Source organism: Lynx rufus, unplaced genomic scaffold, assembly GCF_022079265.1.
Source record: "Lynx rufus isolate CCGP_SWC_20201006 ecotype Redwood Valley unplaced genomic scaffold, mLynRuf1.p SCAF_17, whole genome shotgun sequence".
NCBI lineage: Eukaryota > Metazoa > Chordata > Mammalia > Carnivora > Felidae > Lynx > Lynx rufus.
The window spans coordinates 23,971,845-23,997,142 of NW_025814831.1; the positions used below are offsets into that span (position 1 = coordinate 23,971,845).

The 25,298-nt window shown below is 40.4% G+C and overlaps 3 pseudogenes; 1 reads left to right on the forward strand and 2 right to left on the reverse strand.

Moving 5' to 3' along the window:
• Positions 1-814: 814 nt before the first annotated feature.
• LOC124512248 (hsc70-interacting protein-like) lies at positions 815-1,892 on the reverse strand (annotated as a pseudogene).
• Positions 1,893-5,164: 3,272 nt separating this feature from the next.
• On the reverse strand, positions 5,165-5,811 carry LOC124512249 (60S ribosomal protein L13-like; annotated as a pseudogene).
• A 3,751-nt stretch (positions 5,812-9,562) lies between these two features.
• The window catches only part of LOC124512250 (ribosome biogenesis protein NSA2 homolog), a 35,227-nt pseudogene continuing 19,491 nt past the window's right edge, over positions 9,563-25,298 (forward strand).

Consider the following 25,298-nt stretch of genomic DNA (forward strand, 5'->3'; position numbering starts at 1 on the left):
TGCCATATTGGTTGAAACTAGTCACGTGAGCATTCCTAACTGAAAGGCATGGTGGGAAATGGAGTCTTTTTTGTGTGCAAATGATGTGAAATGTTCATTTTCTATATCAGACAAGAACACAGCTAAGTAATCCAACTCTACTGCAGCACTATAAAAACCATCCCTTAACCACAGTGCAATATTTCAATGCATCTGCACGAGGATGCATGCTCTATAAAAGGAGTAAGGTTTCTGCTGCCTTGTCAAGTACTTCTGGTCCTTACCCAGGTCCTACTGCAATACTGGTGGTCCCAGTGATTTTATCAAATAAATCATGTTTTAAAAATAAAGCATTTAAAAAGAAGTCAAAATGCCTCAGTAACCAACTTAAACTTTATGTGTTTAAATGTGAGATTTGCCCCCTGCTAATAAACCTTTATTTCACTCAGACTAAGCAATACATCTCCCATACTGAAATATCTTCCTTGCCCAATTAAGCCAAAGAGGAAAAAAAAAAAAAACTGAAATGATTAGTAAGGAAAAATGTAGGGATTAACACACCCTCTTAAATGGTTTTCAAATATTTTTAAGACTTAAGAAGTGTTTAAAGTTTGTCATTCCTAGTAGGAAAATATTATCTGAATGAATACCCCAATGGGAAACCACTGTACAATGTCTCAGTTGCATATTGGGCAGAGGGGTAGGGATTATCTTCACAGCACCCCAGCTTTCTCCATGAGAAGGCCAGAGGTACGCTGGTTTGTGTTATTGTGACGTCCATTAGGTGATCTAAGTTGCTTATCCTTCAGCAAGGGCTTTATTTGTCAGAAGGGCATTATTCTTGACCTCCAAATTTGGCTGACAATTTACTGATGAGATTCATAACCTTTGGGTTGCTCTGATATTTTTATATATTTGCTGGGTTCTGGGCCACATGCTGGAAGGCCATGATAACTTCTGGATCCTGCATTCCTGCAAGAACCTCTGGATCACTAAGAATTTCAGTGAGCCCAGGCATTCCTGACATTCCAGGCTTTCCCCCTGTCATTCCAGGCATCCCCCCAGGAAAGCCACCTGGGAAAGAGCCATCCTGAGCTCCTGATAGTCCTCTGGCTTCTTCTTTCTTCTAGGCTCTCTCATGTTCTTTCCAAGCCTTCTTAACCCTTTCTACTTTTTCTTTGATCTCTCACTTTTCATATTTTCTCTCCTACTTTCTCTGATGTCCAGCAGTTTTCTGGTCCTCGGTTGAATTTCTCTCCTCATTACACTAGCATCTTCATCATAATCCAGTTTACAAACAAGGGCAAGATCATGTGCCGCTTCTTCCCAATGGCCTAGAAGTCTGTATGCTCTCCCTTGTTGCTTGTAAGGTTGAGCTGAATCAGGATTTATTTCTATAGCTCTGTCACAGTCTTGGGTGGCAGTATTTATTTGGCTTCTGTAATTTGATGAAGACACTGGCTCTCTTAGCATACAGAGTGCCCAAGCAAGCATTCAGCTTAATAGCATCTGTGAACAAGTCAATGGCTTTCTGTAGTTCACCATCACTTAGGGCATCATTGGCAGCTACATTTTTATCATTTGCCATATCCATCATTTCCTCAGTCATCTCTACATTTTCATCTCCCATTTCTTGAGGGGCATAAGTATCTGGTTCAATCACACTTCACTGTAAACTTTTAGACCACTTTCCTCACTTTATGATTCGTCTGTCTTTGTTTTCCTCCTCCTTCTTACTGTTTTTTCTTCTTTGATATTGTCTTCTGATTTAGTTTTATAAATAGCAGGTGGTATTTTACCCCCATGCTCTCCACCCACTCATGCAGGAAGTGCATTTCCTCAGTGTGCAGAATACTCAGATCCTGCCTGCACATTTTCACCAAGGCCCGAAGCTTGTTCACTGTGGGGTCCATGGTCCAGAGGCAACATGAGGTGGTGGGTGCAACAGTGGTTGCAGTCTGATTCCAGGCATGGGACTAGTTCAGAGTGACTGAAACCATATGACTAAATAAAAATTGGGGATTCTATTAGGAAAGAAGGAAAGAAGAATTGACATTAGAAGATAATTAGCAGTCTTTGGCATATGTGTATTATCAAATTTAACCCAACCTTATAAGTACTAACCTTAGGGTACTGTTATTACTACCATTCATTTATTTGATGAATATGATTGTGCATTACTGTACATTAGATATAGTTCTAGGGCTTTGGGATTTGGCAGGACACAAAGCATGCAAGCCCTTGTCCCCTTGGAGGTTTTATTCTAGTTGGTAAGGGAGACACCAAACAAATACACATATAATATGCTAAACCGTGATAAGGGTAGTGAAGAAATGTTAATCAGGGTAGGAGAATAGTGTATAATGTTTAATTTTAATGGAGTGACCCTGAAAGGACTTTGAAGAGGTGACTTCTGAGCAAGGATCTGAATGGAGCCATATAAACATCTGGGAGAGGAGGTTTCCAGGCAAAAGGAACAAAAACACCTTCAGTTGATGGGTGCCTGAGTGACTCAGTCAGTTAAGCATCTGGCTTCAGCTTAGGTCATAATCACGTGGTCTGTGAGTCCTAGCCCCGCATCGGGCTCTGCTCACTGGTTCAGATTCTGTGTCTCCCTCTCTCAAAAACAAATAAACATTAAGAAACATTAAAAAAAAAAAACCACACCTATAGTTGGAAATTAGGAAGTTAATAAAAATGCTGGTGAATATGGAAGTAAAATCAGAGAAAGAGGCAGGGTCGGACTGCAGAGAGTTGTAAACAATAGGAAGTTTGAGTTTTACTTTTGCGTTTGATAGGGACACTGGAGTTTTGGAGCTGATGAGTGAAATGATTAAATTTAGATCTTAAATAAACGATTTTGGTTGTTGCATAAATTACAGACTCAGAGTGTATGTAGGACCAGTGGGATAGAAGGCAGAGTGAAAGAAGAAAACAAAAAGACTATTTTAAGAGTGTAGTGAGAGATGATGATGGTTTGGATGAGGATGGCAACAATGTTGAATGTGATAAATGATAAGAGGCAGGGTATACTCTGAAAGTGGAGTTGATGGATCAAATGTGGTAAGAATGAAAAACGTTAAGGATTGTAGGTTTTTATAATGCTTAATTTTATGCGTCAAGTTAGCTGGAGCATGGTGCCCAGCTTTTGGAATTGGTTCTCTAATCTTACTAAATCAAAGGCACTGATGACTACTCCATTAGTAAACAGAGCATGGATAGTCTGTGGTGTGATGTGACAATAGAGGTTCATGAAGTATCGCCATTGGATACTCCTAATCAAACTCTTAGACAAGTTTCTGAGTGACCATGTTTTTAATATTTTAGAACATTTTTATCAAAATAATGAGTATGAGATTGGCTAGTTGCTCCTAATTGCACTGGACAAAGTGAGGAAATAAAAGGATGAGGAAATGAAAGGAAATAAAAGGATAAAAAATTCCCAGATCATGTGCTGCATAAATGACCTAAAAGTATCTCTGTCTGTCCTGAAAGAAACCCTTATCACCTGTAGCCAAAGAGCTGAGATTGCTGAAAACTAAACTCAGAGTCTCATCCCGCAAGTGGTTGAATTACAATGCAAATTGAATTTTCAACCTCACAGGGTGTCTGCTATTAAAGTGAGGGCATAGATTGGGAAGGAATGAGATCCTGAAAATTTGATTGGGGACATATGGGAAGATCCTGATAAAGCTGGGGACGTTGAACCCTTAAACTCCCATGAGTCTTCTTTGCCAGTAGAAGCAACCACTCCATCCTTATCTGAGGAGATTAACCCTCCTCTGCCTGAACAAATTGTAATGGCCTCCCCTAAGGTAGTTGCCTTACAACACACTGCTGATTCTCCTCAGAACCTACCCCCACCACTCCTCTTTGCTTCTAGATTTATCACTGGACTCAAGTTCCTGTAGGCCCCTAATGGTGAGGTACAAAGTGTAACCCATAAATAGGTGGAGTACACTCCACAAGAACTACTTGATTTTTCCAATTTATATAAAGAGAAATCCAAGAAATGTGGGTAGGAGTAAATATTAAAGGTGTGGCATAGTGGTAGAAAGACCATAAAATTGGATCAGGCAGAATTTATTTAGGCCCACTAAGCAGAGATCTGGATTTAATGCTGCAACTTAGAGGGTTGGAAGAAGCTCTAACTGGTTGGTTGGTTGGCTACCTGAAACACAAACCAACAGGTGACTGACACTAAATGAACTGAAATGGCAGAACTGCCTTGATAAACTAGAAAGGAGGAGATTCAAAAGCTTAGGGAGACTGGAATGTTAGAGTGGATTTATCATTTAAGATATGCTCATCCACCCTAGGAGGGTACAAAGGACATAATTTTCACTATGACTATGAACAACAAGTTTGTGAGGGGAGCCCCAACATTCTTGAGGAACTCTGTGATTTTCTTTTTTTTTCCTAATATTTATTTTTGAGAGAGAGAGAGAGAGAGAGAGACAGAGTGTGGGTGGTAGAGGCAGAGAGAGAGAGAAAGAGAGAGGCAGAATTTGAAGCAGGCTCCAAGCTGTCAGCACAGAGCCTGACGTGCGGCTCGAACTTAAGAACTGTGAGACCATGACCTGAGCTGAAATCAGATGCCTAACTTACTGAGCCACCCAGGTGCCCCTGATTTTCTAAGTCAGAAATTATAGTGGGAACATCTGTCACTGAATTGGAAAACCTAAATGCAATGGAAGTAATTGAATCCCAAGATGTCAGAGGCCAAGTGGTGCTATTTAATCACCAAAGGCAAGGTGGGCATGGTTACTATAATGGACAGCAGAATCAAAGCAGCATTCAGAATATTATGACTTTCAGAGACCTACAGTATTGGCTAGTTGATCATGGTATTTCTAGGAGTAAAACACATGGTAAGTCTACTAAATTCTTACTTGATTTGTATAAGCAGAGAGATCCAGGTCACAGGAACAAGAGACAAATTTGAATTATAAAAGCAGAATCACAGACCCATAATTCCTAAACTCGAGCCAGTTTATAGAGACTAAGAACCCCTTGAATTGAAGGAAAGAGAGGACAGTTCCCCTTGTGGAAGGACCTCACCACACTGTCAAAAATGTATACTGTTAATATTTCTCTCAGTGTATTCCAAAGGGATATATGGCCTTTTATCAAGGTGACTATGTACTGAGGAAAATAAAATAATGCCCTTTTTTTCCACAACTTGTTAGTGGCACTTTTTCTTTTCAACATCCTGTTCTGTAGCTTCCTTGGTCTTTTTTGCCTGGATGCCAAAGAGCCTGGCATTGGCATGGGTCATGCTAACACTGGCAAAGGTCTTGAAGTTCTTCTCCTTTATAATGACTCTGGCTTTCTCCTTCTTATAGGCATTCCCTATACGCATGACCAGTCTTGTCAGCTGGGTAGCCAATCTGAGTTCTTCAGAAGAGTTGTCTTCTTTCTTGGAGGCTGAGGGTTTCCTGGGGGGAGAGGATGAGCTTGGAGTGGTATTCCTTCAGCTGCTGCACATTGGCCTGCAGAGGTTTAGTGGACTTGTTCCACCTTCTTGGATCTACTGATCCCAATGGCCTGTGCCACCTTCTTGTGAATGCCAGCCACCCTTCCACCCTTTAACTCTTCCAAGCTGAAGCCCCTGCCAGCTTGCACTTTGGTGTGATACCTCACCATAGGGCACCTCACAGTGGGCTGGATGGGCCCACATGCAGGGCATTGGGCATTGTGGCATGCCTTGGCTTCTCAGGTCTTGTATTTGTGGATCTTCTGCACCAGCTGGTTGAACCACATGGCCAAGTGCCCTGGCCTGTCCTTGTGGAAGTCACGCTTCAGGATCATGTCATTCTGAATGGGTGCCATAGTTGCTGCCTATGGGCCTCCTACAAGGGAGAACTAAAAATAGCGACCATGTAAGATTATTGGACACAAGCTCTGCATTGACACCAAAAATATTACATATACATAATATTTAATAAATACATATGAATATATATAATAAACATAAATAATATATATAATATATTTGTTTTTTCCCTTTTCTCTCTTTATCATATCACATAAGATAAGATGTACAGATTTTACATTACAGTATTTAAGTACAAGATATAAAGAAGAAAAGTGAATGTCACCTAAGGACTTTGCATCCTTTTCTAGGAAAACTATGAGTGTGTTTTGGTTGTACATAGGATATCTCTATCATGTTAAGCAGAAGTATGACCTTATGGCCTTTGTTTGGAGATTAAATATGATTTAAGAAGGTGCATATGGACGTCAAGTTGATAAGGGGTGGACGGTGATGGTTAATTTTATGTCAGCTTGGCTAGATGCTGATGTGAAGATACTTTTTAAATTAACATTTAAATTTAAGTTTCATTTAGATAAATATTAACATGATTAATGTGATTAACATTTAAATCAATAGACTCTGAGTAAAGTAGATTACCCTTCATAACGTGAGGCAGTACCCTTTAATCGTTGAAGGCCTTAAGTGCAAAGACTATGGTTCCCCAAGGAAGAAGGAATTCTGCTTCCTGACTGTGTTTGGACTTACGCTGCAACCTCAACTCCTCCCCAAGTTTCTAGCCTATTGCCCTTCCCTACAGATTTCAGGCTAGCTATCCCTCAACAATTGCCTGAGCTAATAATTCTTTAAAAGACATCTCTCTTTCTACATGTTTACACATCTAATTGGTTCTGCCTTATGGAGAACCCTGACTAACACAGTTTTGATCTGAGCAGATAGGTGAATTGTAACATTGATGAAGATGAAACAGGCAGAGAACTGACTTGTGGTGGGGAGGGGAGAGAGCAAATGGAGAGGAGCATGAGTGTTATATTAGACATGCTAATTTTGAGAACCTTATTAGACAACCACGTGGAGATGTTGAGTAAGCAATTGGGAAATGAGTTTAATGCTCAGGGGATATGTCAGAACTAGAAATCTAAAACTGGGAGCCATCAGCATATAGAAGATGTTTAAAACACTGGAACTAATGAGCTCATCTATAGAGAGAATGTTGATAGAGAATGGAAGAGAGCTGATGACTAAGCCCCGAGGAAGTCCAATATTTAGAGGTCAGGAAGAAGGAGAACCAAGCATAAGGAACTAAAAAAAACAGCCAAGAGTGCAAGTACAAGAAAACCCAGGAGATTATAGTGATCTAGAAGATAAATAAAGAAGGTGTCTTAAGAACAGGCAATTCATCAACTGTGTCAGATGCTGCCAAGAATTGGGAATTGTTCATTGGGTTTGGCATTGTGGAGGTCCACAGTGACCCTGAGAAGTGGAATATCAGTAAATGGTAGGGGCAAAGCCTGATTGAGATGGGATGCTTCCACTGCCCCACATGGCATTTCACATGTTTTTCTAATCTTCAATACTCTATTCATATTATATATCCAGATGATGGCTTCAACTTCTATTTCACTGGGAGGAAGATTCAAAGCAATCAGACGAAATCTATGGTATTTCCCCATTATCATATCTTGTCATCTGTTGCATTTTTATGCAAATATTCATCTTCCCTGCTCCTATTTAACTCCTTGCTTTAATTTAATATCAACCTCCCAGGATGCACTCAATCTCATCCCCTCTTGCCTATTCTATGACTTTCCAATTACAGTTGTACTTTCTGTTCTGCATCCTTTTTCTCTCTTTGCTGCATTGCTAACATCACAATACAAAATACAGAAATTTCTCCCATTAAAAAAAAAAATCCTCCCTGGACTTTGTCATGGAAAAGATATATGGCTCCTGGGTACAGTGTAATGTGTTATGGCCTTCTTATTCTACACTGTGCTAGAACTTGTCCAGTAATGCATAAAGATCTAAGCAAGTATCCACACATTCAATGTTCAGTAATTTGAAAATATTAACAGTGAAAAGCTGAAATTAAAATTTTCTAAGTGGATTCTTTTGGGTTTTCACACCAACTAGTAGTCAATACAAACACCCCCTCTGCTTTCACACCAATCTTTCTTTGCTCTTAAATCCCACAAAACCCTACAGCACTGCCGCCATTTCTGTGCTCATTTTTATAGCAAAACGCCTTAGAAAGTTGTCCACTCTTGCTCTCTTTACTTCCGTAATAGCGATTTTCTCTTCAACTCATTCCAGTCAGACTTTGCCCCTACCATTTACTAATATTCCACTTCTCAGGGTCACTGTGGACCTACATTATGCCAAACCCAATGAACAATTCCCAATTCTTGGCAACATCTGACACAGTTGATGAATCCCCAGTTCCTAAGACACCTTCTTTATTTATTGTCTAGATCACTGTACTCTCCTTGTATTTGTGGCTGCTTTTTTTTCTTCAGTTCCTTTTGTTTGATTCTCCTTCTTCCTGACTTCTAAACATTGGACCTCCTCGGAGCTCAATCATCAGCTCTCTTCTGTTCTCTATCAACATTCTCTCTATTGTTGAGCTCATTAGTCCCAATGTCTTAAACATCTTCTATATGCTGGTGTCCCTAGGGAAGCACATAATGATTGTTGGACTGTGCTGAGTCCTGCTTGAGGTTTGCCATCACAAATTCAGAATGTCCCTGTAAGAATATTGAATGTTTTTCTTCAGCCATACTGAGATGCTATGGAGTAGCTGCAAAGTGGTCAAGAACCAGGTTTAAACAGAGTTAGAGTTTGTCATGTAAAAGTTACATGGATGGTGGTAGGCAAAATTTTAAAGATGACTCTCCAGGATCCTATCCCCTGGTTATTCCATCAGGCATTAATCTAGCTCCTGCTATAAAGGAACTTTGAAGATGTAAGGTTATTAATCAGCTGAATTTAAGATAAGGAGATTATCTTGCATAATCCAGGTGGGCCCAATGTAGACACATGAAACATTAAAAGCAGAGAGGCAGAAGAAGAGATTAGAGATATTCTAAGTATGAGAAAGATTCAATGGAACTTGTTGGCTTTGAAATGTGATGGTCTACATGCAAGGACCAGACAGTGGCCTCTAGGGCCTAAGGGTGGATCCCAGCCAACAGCCTGCAAAGAAATGGGACCTCAGTCCTACAATTGTATGGAATTGTTTGGCCAACATCTGAATGAGCTTAGAAGTGGATAATTCCTCAGAGTCTCCAGGTAAGAACCCACAAGACATTGACCTATAGAACTGTGAAATAAACAAATGAGTGGTGTTTCAAACCACTGTGTTTGCACAGGAAATAAAGGTCAAGTCATTGATGGACTATGAAAAGGATTGGTCATTAGTAGTAGACTGTAGAATCCTACCTACATAGCAAGGTAAGGAGGAAGAAGAAGGAAGAGAGGAATGTTGAAAAAAAGTGGATTAAAATTCTTTTTTTTTTTTAATTTTTTTTTCAACGTTTATTTATTTTTGGGACAGAGAGAGACAGAGCATGAACAGGGGAGAGGCAGAGAGAGAGGGAGACACAGAATCGGAAACAGGCTCCAGGCTCCGAGCCATCAGCCCAGAGCCTGACGCGGGGCTCGAACTCACGGACCGCGAGATCGTGACCTGGCTGAAGTCAGACGCTTAACCGACTGCGCCACCCAGGCGCCCCAAAAGTGGATTAAAATTCTTGATGAACTAAAGAATTATTGGAACCAGTGCTAAGCTGAAAAGATAGGATCCAAAATATGGCTGTAAAAGTGCATGGTAGAGATGGGATAAAAGACAAGACTTTTAGAAGAGGGAAGGACAATTTATTGTTAGAGGCCAGGATAATGGGTGGATTATCTGTACATGTGGTAAAACCAGATAACATAGTGACTGATACAGTAGCAGAGAAAAACTTATTGACTGAGGCAGGTGCTAAAGTCCCAAGTGAATGGTAAGGAAAAAGCATGGTATCCATGGATGATTGTGTTGTGTAGTGATGGCAGGCAATATAGTCTTATGGCATTTGCTTTGAAGAGCATTGGATTTGGGGATGTGAGAAAAGAAATGATTTAGACACAGTAAGAAAAATCAAGAAAGATGATTATCCTACCACAAAGCCCTTCACCACATGGGGTGATGTGGTAAAAAACAAAACAAAACAAAATAAAACAAACAAACAAACAGAAACAAGAGAAACGAAGAAACAGCTACTGCAGAGAAGAGCTTTAGGAAACCATTTCCCCTTAAAGAATGTGAGGAGATTGCTTAGAAAAGAAGTTTTTGTTTGTTTGTTTTTGTTTTTGCCCTTATGATGCCCATGAATTCCAAAAGGACGAGTGGAAGAGTTTGGTGCTCTGCTGGGGCAAGGGTGATGGTGGTAATGGTAGACGAGAGCTTGCATTAGATTCAGGGTTATATAAAAACATAAGGGAATAGGAATTCTTGTAAAAGATATCATATAAGTCTTGGACCTCTTGTGGAGATAAAATGTATGGCAATTTTGGAGAAGGTAGGCCATTAATTCTAATTTTACCTTCCTTCTTGGGATTGATTTTTTAAGGCATTGGGGCTGAGCTGATGGTATTGCAGGGGTAGAAATTAGTGCTCTTATTAGGTACATGAGAAGTTCTCTGGACTTTCCTTAAATCCTGATGCTTTACATTTAATAAAACTGAGGCAAAGAGAGTTTGAGTAAATCTTCCTAATTTGTCAGCAAGCAAGTGGGAGAGCTAGGATGCAAAGTCAAGCAATTGGATTCCAGAGCAGAGTTGTGTTGTGCTAGAGGCACTCAGAAATGCTTGTTGACTAAACAAATGGTTGCAGAGAAACCTGTTATTTGGGAAAATGCCCTCCCTCTGGGGTGATGTCAGTTTGCTAAGGACCCAATACTAGTGAGAGGCAGAGCTGGGCATAATGGGCTTCCAAGACTACACCATCATAATGCCATGTTTTTCTATCTTATGCTTCCCTTAGAAGATTGTTTTAGAAACCCAGTCACTATGCTGTGAGGAAGCCCAGTCTGCATGGAGAGAAAAGGAGGCCCACAGGTCCTCCGACAGTCATTGGATAAATTGTATAAATAACACTAACTTGCCAGCCATGGGAATGAGTCATCTTGGATATGGATCCTTAGCCCTAAATTGTGCTCCCCAAATGATGCCACAGGGGACAGACATAAGCCTTCCCTTTTGAGTCTTGCCCAAATTGCATATTTATGAGCAACATAAATAATAATTGTTATTTTAAGCCACAAAATTCAGGAGTTTGTAAGGCAACAATAAATAACTAGAACATTTGTCCACCGAACTACCTGATGTCCCTGAGCTTTTGCTTCCCCAGCTGTAAAATAAGGATCAGATCAACAGACCAGAGTGTTGCCCCACAGATTCACAAAATGGAAATATACATATTGTGGCACAAGTAGGTACTCAATCAAAGTTGCCTTTCTCCTCATGCCCTCTGTAGCTTCCCTCCCAGATTAGACAATGCAGCCAGAAATGTTTTGTATGTATATAAGTAGGCAAAAAAGCTGAGATCAGAGGGGCACCTGGGTGGCTCAGTTGGTTAAGTGTCCAACTTCAGCTCAGGTCATGATCTCACAGTTCATGAGTTCAAGCCCTGCATCAGGCTCTGTGCTGACATCTCAGAGCCTGGAGCCTGCCTTGGATTCTCTCTCTCTCTCTCTCTCTCTCTCTCACTCTCTCTCTCTCCCTCTCTCTCTCTCTCTCTCCCTCCCTCTCCCTCTCCCCCTCCCCCACTCACCCTCTGTCTCTGTCTCTCTCTCTCAAAAAAACAAAACAAAACATTAAATAATTGTTTTTTAAATGGGAGGAAGAAGAAAGGCTACTCTATCTGCTGATTCTCATCCCCCAATAGCTCACACTTTTGCTTTAGTTGAGTCTCTGCTTGAGACTCTCCATCTTGTGCCTTTCTACACATCAACATTCATTATTTTTCTCTGTAGCTCTGATCACCTGAATATTATATATTTGTGTGTCTATTATACTGACTTACTGCACTGACATGGAAACTCCATGAAAACAGGGATTTTTCACTTATGTCCCCCTCTTTCTACAGCACCTGGAACAGTGCTTGACCTACAGCAGGAATTCCATAAATATTTGTTGAGTGGCTCAATGAATGAATTCTTCCTGGTATAGTCTCTCCTCTTGTTTTAATTTACTTCTTTCAGATGGCATGCAGAAGAACATGTTGAATGGAACATTGACTTTAAGATTAGAAAGTCAGACAGACTCTAAGAAAGGAAAAGGCAGTCAAATATGCCAATTACTTTGGAAGGGTAATGGCGTATTTTGAAATTTGGAGGCTGGTTCATTAAAATTCATTTTGCACTACATAAAATAAGGAATCGGAAGCCTGACAGAAATGAAACTCAAATAGGCATTCATTTCCTTTATCTTTTTACAAGACAGATCAATTAGTAATTTTATGGTTGAAAAAACCCATTTTTAAATGTTATGTGGGACTTAGTGTAATATCAAATCTGGCCTAATGTCACCTTTATTAAGGAATTGAAAACACTTTTACATCTGTTCATTCTACTAAAAAAAAACCATACTGAGAAGCACATTTTTGTCATCTAAAGTTTATAATGGAGGAGAAAAATGGGCACAGAAATGATCTTGTTGCATAATTAACATCCCAAAAAGTAAGGGCGAATGATCAGCACTGGACTGGAACATTTTGAGCTGCACTTACATTTGTAAACGAAGCTACGGAAACCCTCCCAAACAGGTGTGTTAGAGGGTCCAGATGGCCTCAACGAGAGGCCAGGAAGCCAACACCTTCTGCTGTGTTTCTGGCCACTCTCACAGGCTCAGTGGGTTTGGCTGCATCAGTGCCTTGTGCTGGGGGGCAGCCAAGGGGACACACAGGTGGTGCCGGATGAGAAACAGGGTTTCCAACAAGAGACTGCTGTGCTGCTGGAGAACTGCCTCCCTTTCCACTACCAGGTTATAAAACTAAGATCCAAGTCATTTATGGCTGGTATAGATCCTAGATACTTTTAGGTAAGAGAGCATAGGTGTTATTTAACCTCAATATCCTAACTCAGGTAATTACATTATGCCACCTGAAATTTTCCCGGCAGGTTCAATCAAATCTGGTATTTTCCTTTGCTTTTTAGTCCTGTGTACAGTTGCTGTGCTGTTAAACAGCTGCTAAGCACCATTCTATACACCACAAAGAGTGTATATTCTTTATGAGTTGGATGTAGGGATGAGGATGTGTGATGCTGGCAAACCTTCTTGTGGAGCTCGTTCTAGCAGGATGTTTTGCTAATCATAAACAAGAAAACCTTTGGCCCTTTTGGTTGCAAACAGAGCCTTGGGAAAGTGATGCGGATTGATTCATTTGGTCCCTTCCAGTGAGAGTGAGGCAGCAAGGGAGTTTTACAAATCACAAACCTAATGATGAAATCTTTACCTGGTGCAGGGAGCCCTAAGGAATGATCACTGTGCAAATAAACCTACTGAGAAAGCTTGGGAGCCATATGCAAAGTATTATGATGGAGGCCACTTCTTTCCTCTCCCTTTCGCTTTTCCACCAACTTACCTCCATCTAGCATTCGTATTCTAAAAGAGGATTACCCATGGAGGCGAACCAATTTTGAATACTGAAAGGACAGGTTCCCCAAACACCCACCTTCTCATTCTTCTACAGAATTCTGTTGGGTTAAGACTTTGTGTTTAAAGAAAGGATCATTAAAATCAGCATGTGAATTTAGAAAACTAATCATAGCTACATGTATTATTCCAGCAGTTTTTAAATAGTTCCCTGTGACAAATATAGCATAGGAGATTCCCTTGGAGGACAAACTCCCAGGGTGTGTTTGATTCCAGGAGTGCTACTTAAAGTTCCTCCCTTCTATCACTAGTAGGGAACTTCAATGGACAAGTGAGGGAAAGAGGCATTATTGTAGGAAAAATATTCAATGCATTTTAATTTGCATAAAGAGAAATAACTTACTAATGCCAGTCCCTTGGCAAAGAAAGAGAATAGCCAAAATTTGTTTGTCTTTTTCTTCTTCCCTTTATGTAAGTCTGTAGTTTCAGAGAGAAACTGAACTTGCTCAACCAGTACCCTTTCCTGCATAGAAGTCTGAGCTAGTCCTCAGAGTCTTAAAAAAAGACCTTCCAAGCATTTTCCCCCCAAATAGCCCACTTTTTATCAATATTAAAATCTGTTGGAGCAGTTTGTATCACTCAGAACTACAAATGGCTTCATATCACAGAAACCTCAAGTGTGGCTCAAACAGAGACTTTTCTCACACGACCAGAATTCCAGAGACAGGCAGTCCAAAACTGGGACAGTTGTTTTAGGAAGTCATCAAAAGCAAGGCTCCTTCTTCCTCTTGGTCTTAGCTTGTTTGTTTTAACTTCATGATTGCAAGATGGCCGTGCTTCAGACATTGCATCTGTATTCCAGCAAGAGGAAAAGAGAAAAATAAACAGCAAACGGTTCATATGATTCATGTCAAATGAGTTTGTCTCTTTTGACAGGAAAACAATATCATTCTCAAAATCTCCACTTGGAGACCTCCCCTCATTAGCCACAACTGGGCCATATAATCCTCTAGTTTCAAGGAGGCCTAAGGTGGTAAGTTCTTTTCTTTGGCCTAAACAGTGAATCACTGCTACTTGGAATGAAATCAGAGCTTGATAAGGAAGTAAGGGTTATAAATAAAAAAATTCATTATGAATAAGAAATTCAAGTTATGAATTAAAAATAGGAAAACAGATATTGTAGGTTAACAAGTAGTGGAAGCCACATGTCATTAATAAACTTCACAAGTTTATTTTCTGTCTTACCATTAACCTTAATGATGTGCAGATGCAAATTGTCTTGAGTGTGAACCAACATCATGGTCCCCAGAAAAATTTCTGTCAGCAGTAACTTTACTACATGTAGGAATTAAGTCTCAAACATACTCCTGTCCTTCTCCTGTATCAACCTTAGGCACGCAGTGTTGAAACTCTTCCATATCATAATTCTCACATTCAGTCTTGAAGGGGTGGTCTGTGAAGTTAGCAAAAGATTAAGAGGGGAAAAGGCACAGAATTTTTATTAAGAGTTACATACATAAGAGTTCATAGAAAAATGACACTCAAAAAAGTGGTTAGACTCAGGGGTTTGTATACCATTTTAACAAAGGAAAGGAAGTTTGAGCTTCAGAGGGCAATAAATTATGGGGAAGGGACTAGGAAATATATGGGGCAATGGATGGGAGATAAGGGCTTTTTAGTAAAGTTTGTGCAAACTCACCTTGGCTCTCTGTCTCAGGTGACAGTCACTCTTCTCTTCCTGATAAAATGAGGTCACCTTCACAAAGGGAAATTTATGTTCTGCTTTTAGGCAGATAAGGGGAGGGCAGAGAACACTTTCTGCATCTGTTAGTTCTCAATTGCCTTCAACTCAAAGTAATCCTTATGTCAAGATGGTATATTTTTAGGTGGTATATCTGATCCTTCAATACCTATCTGCAGGATCCCCCATATATTATCATTTGTTGAGGAAAGAAAAGTTGATGATTCTGTAGTGAAAATTTTTGTCTAAAAGAGTCTGAAGTTGAAAGTCTTTAAGTAGAGGAGTCTCTGTATAGGTGTCAAATGAATTATAGTAAACTTCACAGTTTATTGGGGTGCCTGGATGGCTCAGTTGGTTAAGCATCCGACTTTGACTCAGGTCATGATCTTGCAAGTCATGAGTTCAAGCCCTGTATTGGGCTCTCTGCTGTCAGTTCAAAGTCTACTTTGGATCCTCTCTGTCTCTCTCTCTCTCTCTCTCTGCCCCTCTCCAACTAGCGCTCTGTGTCAAAAATAATTAAACTTTAAAAAAGTAAATAAATAAACTTCACAGTTGATTGTGGTCCAGGAATATATTGACACTGAAAGCTGAGAACAGCTGCACTAAACAATAAGGTTAGTCAACTGTTTTTTATCATAGGGTTAACATTTAATCTGGTGGATGGAATAAGATCCAGTATACACAGTGTTGATGGTTGAGTACGAAACAGAGAGAAGAGAAAATGAAATAGTAACAGTGAGGATGCTGCTAGGATAAGCAGTCACCATATGGGAGGACAGAGCCAGCTGGAAAGTAGAAGGTAACTTTGAAATCCAACTTAACCTTCTCCCTGAACCAGGAGGCCAAATTTGCTTCTGCAGGCTAGAGCCAGATGCCTTAATTGTTACCCAATTTGCTTTATGCTGAATCCTGTTAGATAAGCATTTATATAGTTAACTGAGAAGCATTAGCAACTTTATGAATTATGTTTCAGTGGGCCTTTCAATTATAAAAAAATAGAGTGGGTTTTTTTTGCTTTGATTTCAAGAGTCAGTAGGTGAAATTATTGACCCAAGATTGGTATGAAATGCAAAGTATGGTTGTTAAATTGAGTTAAGGGGAGGAATCATGCACTTGAGAAAATTCAAACTCTTTCATTTCTGTCTGGTCACTAATGGCCTTGAGGAAGAACTCTTCCAGAAAACACTATGATTAGCATTATGTAAAGAGAGTCTTAATCTAGGCTCTCAATGGCCACTTGGAAGTGTCCTCAGGGCTGACCCACACCCAGATGTAGGTGGGAAAATGTTTATTCTCTACTGTGAGGTGTCTGTTTAAAAGCCAATTCTTCCTCCACTGCTGCTGAGGAATGGAAGAGTTTCTGAGCAGTCTTTTAAAAGGTAATATAACTGTCTAAGGCAAAACACAAGATAACTGTTTCCAGTAAAACTGCAGGAAAAATTCAGAAAGCAGAGTGAATTTTCTAATATGGAATCTGGCTGTAACAAAGGCAAACTCACTTCCATTTCATCTTTAATGGCCACAATTTTAGGACTACGGCCTCTTCCATTAAAATGTCTCTGCTATGGTTTTGAATTGTCCCTCCTCAATGTTGCCAAATCCTAAGTTACTAAATTGACCATTCTGCTTTTCATGTGTCATTGGTTTTTTTAAGTTTATTTATTTATTATTTATTTATTTGTTTGTTTATTTGTTTGTATATTTAGTAATCTCTACCACCCAATGTGGGGCTCGAATTCACAATCCCAAGATCAAGAGTCACAATCTCTTCCAACTGAGCCAACCAGGAGACCCCTGTGTTTCATTGTTTTATTATTCTTTTTTAACCTCAAAGCCTCTGTTGTAAATGTTCACCAGTCCTGCTGAGAGAGAACAACCTATCTCCATTTAGTTGTTTCTGTTTGCCATAATTTCTCCCCTTAGCCTAAAGTACATTTTAAATGAATAAAAACATCATTTTGTATTCAAGTTAGATATAAAGCTCATAGTCTTCCCTTATTTAATGGCCTGTACAAGACATGCTGACCTTGAGTTTGAAAGTCCAAGTTCAGAGATTTGCAAATTTCTTGGGATCCTGAGAATAGGTTTACAGGGCAGAGGGCACCACAAATTTCTCAATTTTAATAGTAGTAATAGTATGATTCTACCTCAGCTGGGCCAGATTTAACCTGGAAATGGAATGAAATGGAAAGCCAGATTGTTTTATAATTGACAGCTTTGTCTCTCAGCAGATGGCTGTAATCTCCTGCATGTGCCAAACACAGACTCTAGGATTTTTGAGTTTGTAGTGAAAACAGAAAGGACAAATATTTATCGTAATTACAACATTTGTGCATTGGATATAGTTTCACAGCCTTTTAATCCTCCTTGATTAGAAAATACATAGTGATTTTTTTTTCCTTGCCAGTTCAAGAAGTTTGTTTACCATCACTTTGAGAAACATTTCAAGTTTTAATAAAGCTAGGTCATTCAGAAACAGACAACAGCTCTTTTTTTAGTTTACTTCCTAGTGAATCTATATGTCACATTCAGGGAGTTTGAATTAGCAATTGTAGTCCCCAGTATGCAACTACAGCACTCAAATTCAAGAAGCATTGTAGTCAACTCTGGATTTGTCTGAGGAAATATTCCAGTGTTCAATATTTTCTTTTTCCACTCATTACTGCTGGTTAGGTCTTGTCAAGAAGGTCAGTTGGGGATCTCTAAAGTGATTTACATAATTAGGTTCTCTGTGTAGTTTATGGAAATTACTTCTGGGGCAGCGTGACCCATACCTGATTAATCCCATCAGATCATGCCCACCTCCATTGTTAATAAATCCTTAGTCAGCATCTACATTGTGGCCATCCTGGAAAGTACTGAGCTATTTCCAGAGAACTGCAAATTGTAATTCAAATGTAAAGTCCTTGGACTGAAATAAAGGTTTTCCTTCAGTTTTGGAGTAATGGGTGAAAATATAGGAAACTACATCAGCAAATGTAAGTTCAAGACATACCTCCTCCACTTTAAGCTTTGGTGCCTTGGGCAAGTCAATTAAGTTTTCTTAGACTATTTCCTGACTTGTCAAATGCTAAACCATTTAAGATTGTTACTTTGACAAAAACATCCAAAAGTATTATATATGTGGCCACCCAGATTCTTTCTTCTCTTTTTTTTTTTACTAATAAAAAATACTTTTTATTTTTAGCTGTGATGAAAACACATAAAATAAAATTCATCATCTTCACCACTTATAAGTGTGTAATTCAGTAATGTTAGTACATTCACATTGTTGTGAACACAGAAAATTCATCCCTAAGATTCTGTTCTTCCAGAACCACTCCCAGTACCAAAATTTATACTAGTCAGGATACTCCAGAGAAACAGAATCAACAGAGAGAGAGAGAAAAGAGAGATAGAGAGAAAAGAGAGACAGAGAGAAGGGAGAGAGAAAGGAGGGAGGGGGTGAGAAAGGGAGGGAGCGAGATTTATTATAAAGTCTTGGTTTACACTGATATGGAGGCTGACAAGTCAAAAATCTGCAGAGTGGGCTCATGGGCTAGAGACACAGAAGAGCCAATGTTCCAGTTGAGTCTAGGAGTACTCTGCTCTAGAACCAGAAAAAGTGATGTTGTAGATAAAGTCTGAAGGCAGTTTGCTGAAGAATTCTCTCTTCCTGGATTCTGGGAAGATGGCGGCGTAGGAGGACGCTGGGCTCACCGCGCGTCCTGCTGATCACTTAGATTCCACCTACACCTGCCTAAATAACCCAGAAAACCGCCAGAGGATTAGCAGAACGGAGTCACCGGACCCAAGTGCAGACGAGAGGCCCACGGAAGAGGGTAGGAAGGGCGGCGAGGCGGTGCGCGCTCCACGGACTGGCGGGAGGGAGCCGGGGCGGAGGGGCGGCTCGCCGGCCAAGCAGAGCCCCCGAGTCCGGCTTGCAAAAGCAGAGGGGCCTGAGGGACTGTGTTCCGACAGCAAGCGCGCCTTAGCGTCTGGGAGGTCATAAGTTAACAGCTCTGCTCGGAAAGCGGGAAGGCTGGAGGACAAAGGGAGGGTGAGCTGCGGAGCCCCCGGACGACAGAGCTCAGTTTGGCGGGGAACAAAGGCACTCGCCAGCGCCATCTCCCCCGCCCATCCCCCAGCCAAAATCCCAAAGGGAACCGGCTCCGGCCAGGGAAATTGCTCGCTCCGCACAAACACCCAACTCTGTGCTTCTGCGGAGCCAAACCTCCGGCAGCGGATCTGACTCCCTCCGGCTGCCACAGGGCCCCTCCTGAAGTGGATCACCTAAGGAGAAGCGAGCTAAGCCTGCCCCCCCGCCGCCGTGCACCTTGCCTTCCCACCCCAGCTAATACGCCAGATCCCCAGCATCACAAGCCTGGCAGTGTGCAAGTAGCCCAGACGGGCCACGCCACCCCACAGTGAATCCCGCCCCTAGGAGAGGGGAAGAGAAGGCACACACCAGTCTGACTGTGGCCCCAGCGGTGGGCTGGGGGCAGACATCAGGTCGGACTGCGGCCCCGCCCACCAACTCCAGTTATACACCACAGCACAGGGGAAGTGCCCTGCAGGCCCTCACCACACCAGGGACTATCCAAAATGACCAAGCGGAAGAATTCCCCTCAGAAGAATCTCCAGGAAATAACAACAGCTAATGAGCTGATCAAAAAGGATTTAAATAATATAACAGAAAGTGAATTTAGAATAATAGTCATAAAATTAATCGCTGGGCTGGAAAACAGCATACAGGACAGCAGAGAATCTCTTGCTACAGACATCAGGGGACTAAGGAACAGTCACGAGGAGCTGAAAAACGCTTTAAAGGAAATGGAAAACAAAATGCAAACCACCACGGCTCGGATGGAAGAGGCAGAGGAGAGAATAGGTGAACTAGAAGATAAAGTTATGGAAAAAGAGGAAGCTGAGAAAAAGAGAGATAAAAAAATTCAGGAGTATGAGGGGAAAATTAGAGAACTGAGTGATACACTAAAAAGAAATAATATACGCATAATTGGTATCCCAGAGGAGGAAGAGAGAGGGAAAGGTGCTGAAGGGGTACTTGAAGAAATAATAGCTGAGAACTTCCCTGAACTGGGGAAGGAAAAAGGCATTGAAATCCAAGAGGCACAGAGAACTCCATTCAGACGTAACTTGAATCGATCTTCTGCACGACATATCATAGTGAAACTGGCAAAATACAAGGATAAAGAGAAAATTCTGAAAGCAGCAAGGGGTAAACGTGCCCTCACATATAAAGGGAGACCTATAAGACTCGTGACTGATCTCTCTTTTGAAACTTGGCAGGCCAGAAAGAATTGGCACGAGATTTTCAGGGTGCTAGACAGCAAAAATATGCAGCCGAGAATCCTTTATCCAGCAAGTCTGTCATTTAGAATAGAAGGAGAGATAAAGGTCTTCCCAAACAAACAAAAACTGAAGGAATTTGTCACCACCAAACCAGCCCTACAAGAGATCCTAAGGGGGACCCTGTGAGACAAAGTACCAGAGACATCACTACAAGCATAAAACATACAGACATCACAATGACTCTAAACCCGTATCTTTCTATAATAACACTGAATGTAAATGGATTAAATGTGCCAACCAAAAGACATAGGGTATCAGAATGGATAAAAAAACAAGACCCATCTATTTGCTGTCTACAAGAGACTCATTTTAGACCTGAGGACACCTTTAGATTCAGAGTGAGGGGATGGAGAACTATTTATCATGCTACTGGAAGCCAGAAGAAAGCTGGAGTAGCGATACTTATATCAGACAAACTAGACTTTAAATTAAAGGCTGTAACAAGAGATGAAGAAGGACATTATATAATAGTTACAGGGTCTATCCATCAGGAAGAGCTAACAATTATAAATGTCTATGCGCCGAATACCGGAGCCCCCAAATATATAAAACAATTACTCATAAACAGAAGCAACCTTATTGATAAGAATGTGGTAATTGCTGGGGACTTTAACACCCCACTTACAGAAATGGATAGATCATCTAGACACACGGTCAATAAAGAAACAAGGGCCCTGAATGAGACACTGGATCAGATGGACTTGACAGATATATTTAGAACTCTGCATCCCAAAGCAACAGAATATACTTTCTTCTCGAGTGCACATGGAACATTCTCCAAGATAGATCATATACTGGGTCACAAAACAGCCCTTCATAAGTTTACAAGAATTGAAATTATACCATGCATACTTTCAGACCACAATGCTATGAAGCTTGAAATCAACCACAGGAAAAAGTCTGGAAAACCTCCAAAAGCATGGAGGTTAAAGAACACCCTACTAACGAATGAGTGGGTCAACCAGGCAATTAGAGAAGAAATCAAAAAATATATGGAAACAAACGAAAATGAAAATACAACAATCCAAACGCTTTGGGACGCAGCGAAGGCAGTCCTGAGAGGAAAATACATTGCAATCCAGGCCTATCTCAAGAAACAAGAAAAATCCCAAATACAAAATCTAACAGCACACCTAAAGGAAATAGAAGCAGAACAGCAAAGGCAGCCTAAACCCAGCAGAAGAAGAGAAATAATAAAGATCAGAGCAGAAATAAACAATATAGAATCTAAAAAAACTGTAGAGCAGATCAACGAAACCAAGAGTTGGTTTTTTGAAAAAATAAACAAAATTGACAAACCTCTAGCCAGGCTTCTCAAAAAGAAAAGGGAGATGACCCAAATAGATAAAATCATGAATGAAAATGGAATTATTACAACCAATCCCTCAGAGATACAAACAATTATCAGGGAATACTATGAAAAATTATATGCCAACAAATTGGACAACCTGGAAGAAATGGACAAATTCCTGAACACCCACACTCTTCCAAAACTCAATCAGGAGGAAATAGAAAGCCTGAACAGACCCATAACCAGCGAAGAAATTGAATCAGTTATCAAAAATCTCCCAACAAATAAGAGTCCAGGACCAGATGGCTTCCCAGGGGAGTTCTACCAGACGTTTAAAGCAGAGATAATACCTATCCTTCTCAAGCTATTCCAAGAAATAGAAAGGGAAGGAAAACTTCCAGACTCATTCTATGAAGCCAGTATTACTTTGATTCCTAAACCAGACAGAGACCCAGTGAAAAAAGAGAACTACAGGCCAATATCCCTGATGAATATGAATGCAAAAATTCTCAATAAGATACTAGCAAATCGAATTCAACAGCATATAAAAAGAATGATTCACCATGATCAAGTGGGATTCATTCCTGGGATGCAGGGCTGGTTCAACATTCGCAAATCAATCAACGTGATACATCACATTAACAAAAAAAAAGAGAAGAACCATATGATCCTATCAATCGATGCAGAAAAGGCCTTTGACAAAATCCAGCACCCTTTCTTAATAAAAACCCTTGAGAAAGTCGGGATAGAAGGAACATACTTAAAGATCATAAAAGCCATTTATGAAAAGCCCACAGCTAACATCATCCTCAACGGGGAAAAACTGAGAGCTTTTTCCCTGAGATCAGGAACACGACAGGGATGCCCACTCTCACCGTTGTTGTTTAACATAGTGCTGGAAGTTCTAGCGTCAGCAATCAGACAACAAAAGGAAATCAAAGGCATCAAAATTGGCAAAGATGAAGTCAAGCTTTCGCTTTTTGCAGATGACATGATATTATACATGGAAAATCCGATAGACTCCACCAAAAGTCTGCTAGAACTGATACATGAATTCAGCAAAGTTGCAGGATACAAAATCAATGTACAGAAATCAGTTGCATTCTTATACACTAACAATGAAGCAACAGAAAGACAAATAAAGAAACTGATCCCATTCACAATTGCACCAAGAAGCATAAAATACCTAGGAATAAATCTAACCAAAGATGTAAAGGATCTGTATGCTGAAAACTATAGAAAGCTTATGAAGGTAATTGAAGAAGATTTAAAGAAATGGAAAGACATTCCCTGCTCATGGATTGGAAGAATAAATATTGTCAAAATGTCAATACTACCCAAAGCTATCTACACATTCAATGCAATCCCAATCAAAATTGCACCAGCATTCTTCTCGAAACTAGAACAAGCAATCCTAAAATTCATATGGAACCACAAAAGGCCCCGAATAGCCAAAGGAATTTTGAAGAAGAAGACCAAAGCAGGAGGCATCACAATCCCAGACTTCAGCCTCTACTACAAAGCTGTCATCATCAAGACAGCATGGTATTGGCACAAAAACAGACACACAGACCAATGGAATAGAATAGAAACCCCAGAACTAGACCCACAAACGTATGGCCAACTCATCTTTGACAAAGCAGGAAAGAACATCCAATGGAAAAAAGACAGCCTCTTTAACAAATGGTGCTGGGAGAACTGGACAGCAACATGCAGAAGGTTGAAACTAGACCACTTTCTCACACCATTTACAAAAATAAACTCAAAATGGATAAAGGACCTAAATGTGAGACAGGAAACCATCAAAACCTTAGAGGAGAAAGCAGGAAAAGACCTCTCTGACCTCAGCCGTAGCAATCTCTTACTCGACACATCCCCAAAGGCAAGGGAATTAAAAGCAAAAGTGAATTACTGGGACCTTATGAAGATAAAAAGCTTCTGCACAGCAAAGGAAACAACCAACAAAACTAAAAGGCAACCAACGGAATGGGAAAAGATATTTGCAAATGACATATCGGACAAAGGGCTAGTATCTAAAATCTATAAAGAGCTCACCAAACTCCACACCCGAAAAACAAATAACCCAGTGAAGAAATGGGCAGAAAACATGAATAGACACTTCTCTAAAGAAGACATCCAGATGGCCAACAGGCACATGAAAAGATGTTCAGCGTCGCTCCTTATCAGGGAAATACAAATCAAAACCACACTCAGGTATCACCTCACGCCAGTCAGAGTGGCCAAAATGAACAAATCAGGAGACTATAGATGCTGGCGAGGATGTGGAGAAACGGGAACACTCTTGCACTGTTGGTGGGAATGCAAATTGGTGCAGCCGCTCTGGAAAGCAGTGTGGAGGTTCCTCAGAAAATTAAAAATAGACCTACCCTATGACCCAGCAATAGCACTGCTAGGAATTTACCCAAGGGATACAGGAGTACTGATGCATAGGGGCACTTGTACCCCAATGTTCATAGCAGCACTCTCAACAATAGCCAAAGTATGGAAAGAGCCTAAATGTCCATCAACTGATGAATGGATAAAGAAATTGTGGTTTATATACACAATGGAATACTACGTGGCAATGAGAAAGAATGAAATATGGCCTTTTGTAGCAACGTGGATGGAACTGGAGAGTGTGATGCTAAGTGAAATAAGCCATACAGAGAAAGACAGATACCATATGGTTTCACTCTTATGTGGATCCTGAGAAACTTAACAGGAACCCATGGGGGAGGGGAAGGAAAAAAAAAAAAAAAAAAAAAAAGGACGTTAGAGTGGGAGAGAGCCAAAGCATAAGAGACTGTTGAAAACTGAGAACAAACTGAGGGTTGATGGGTGGTGGGAGGGAGGGGAGGGTGGGTGGTGGGTATTGAGGAGGGCACCTTTTGGGATGAGCACTGGGTGTTGTATGGAAACCAATTTGTCAATAAACTTCATATATAAAAAAAAAAAAAAAAGAAAATATACTTGGTATGATTTTGACCTTCTTAAAAAAAAAAAAAAAAAAGAATTCTCTCTTCCTCAGGGGAGACCAGTCTTTTTATTCTACTTAGGTCTTCAACTGACTGGATGAAGCTCAGCCACATTAGGTACAGCAATCTGTTTTACTCAAAGTCCCATTTAAATGTTAATTTCATCCAAAACACCTTCACAGAAACACCCAGAACAATGTTTGACCAAATATATGGGCACGCTATGGCCCTGACACATAAAATTCACCACCACACTCAGTAAAAGTCACCCCAAAATAGATTTTCCCTGCCTTTCACTTCAGCATTCATACTAACACCAGGGTAAACCTTAAGTGCAAATCAGATTACATCATATCCTGCTTAAAACTATTGAATTATTCTACATTTCCCAAAGGACAAAGGACAAACTCCTTAAAACCACCTGTAAGCCTCCTCCATTTCTCACCTGACTTCAATCTCTATTTCCAACTGTACTTTCTACTCCTCAGAACTGATCCAATCTACCACATGAACTCCTTCTCTTCCAGCCTACCGAACCATTTACATTTC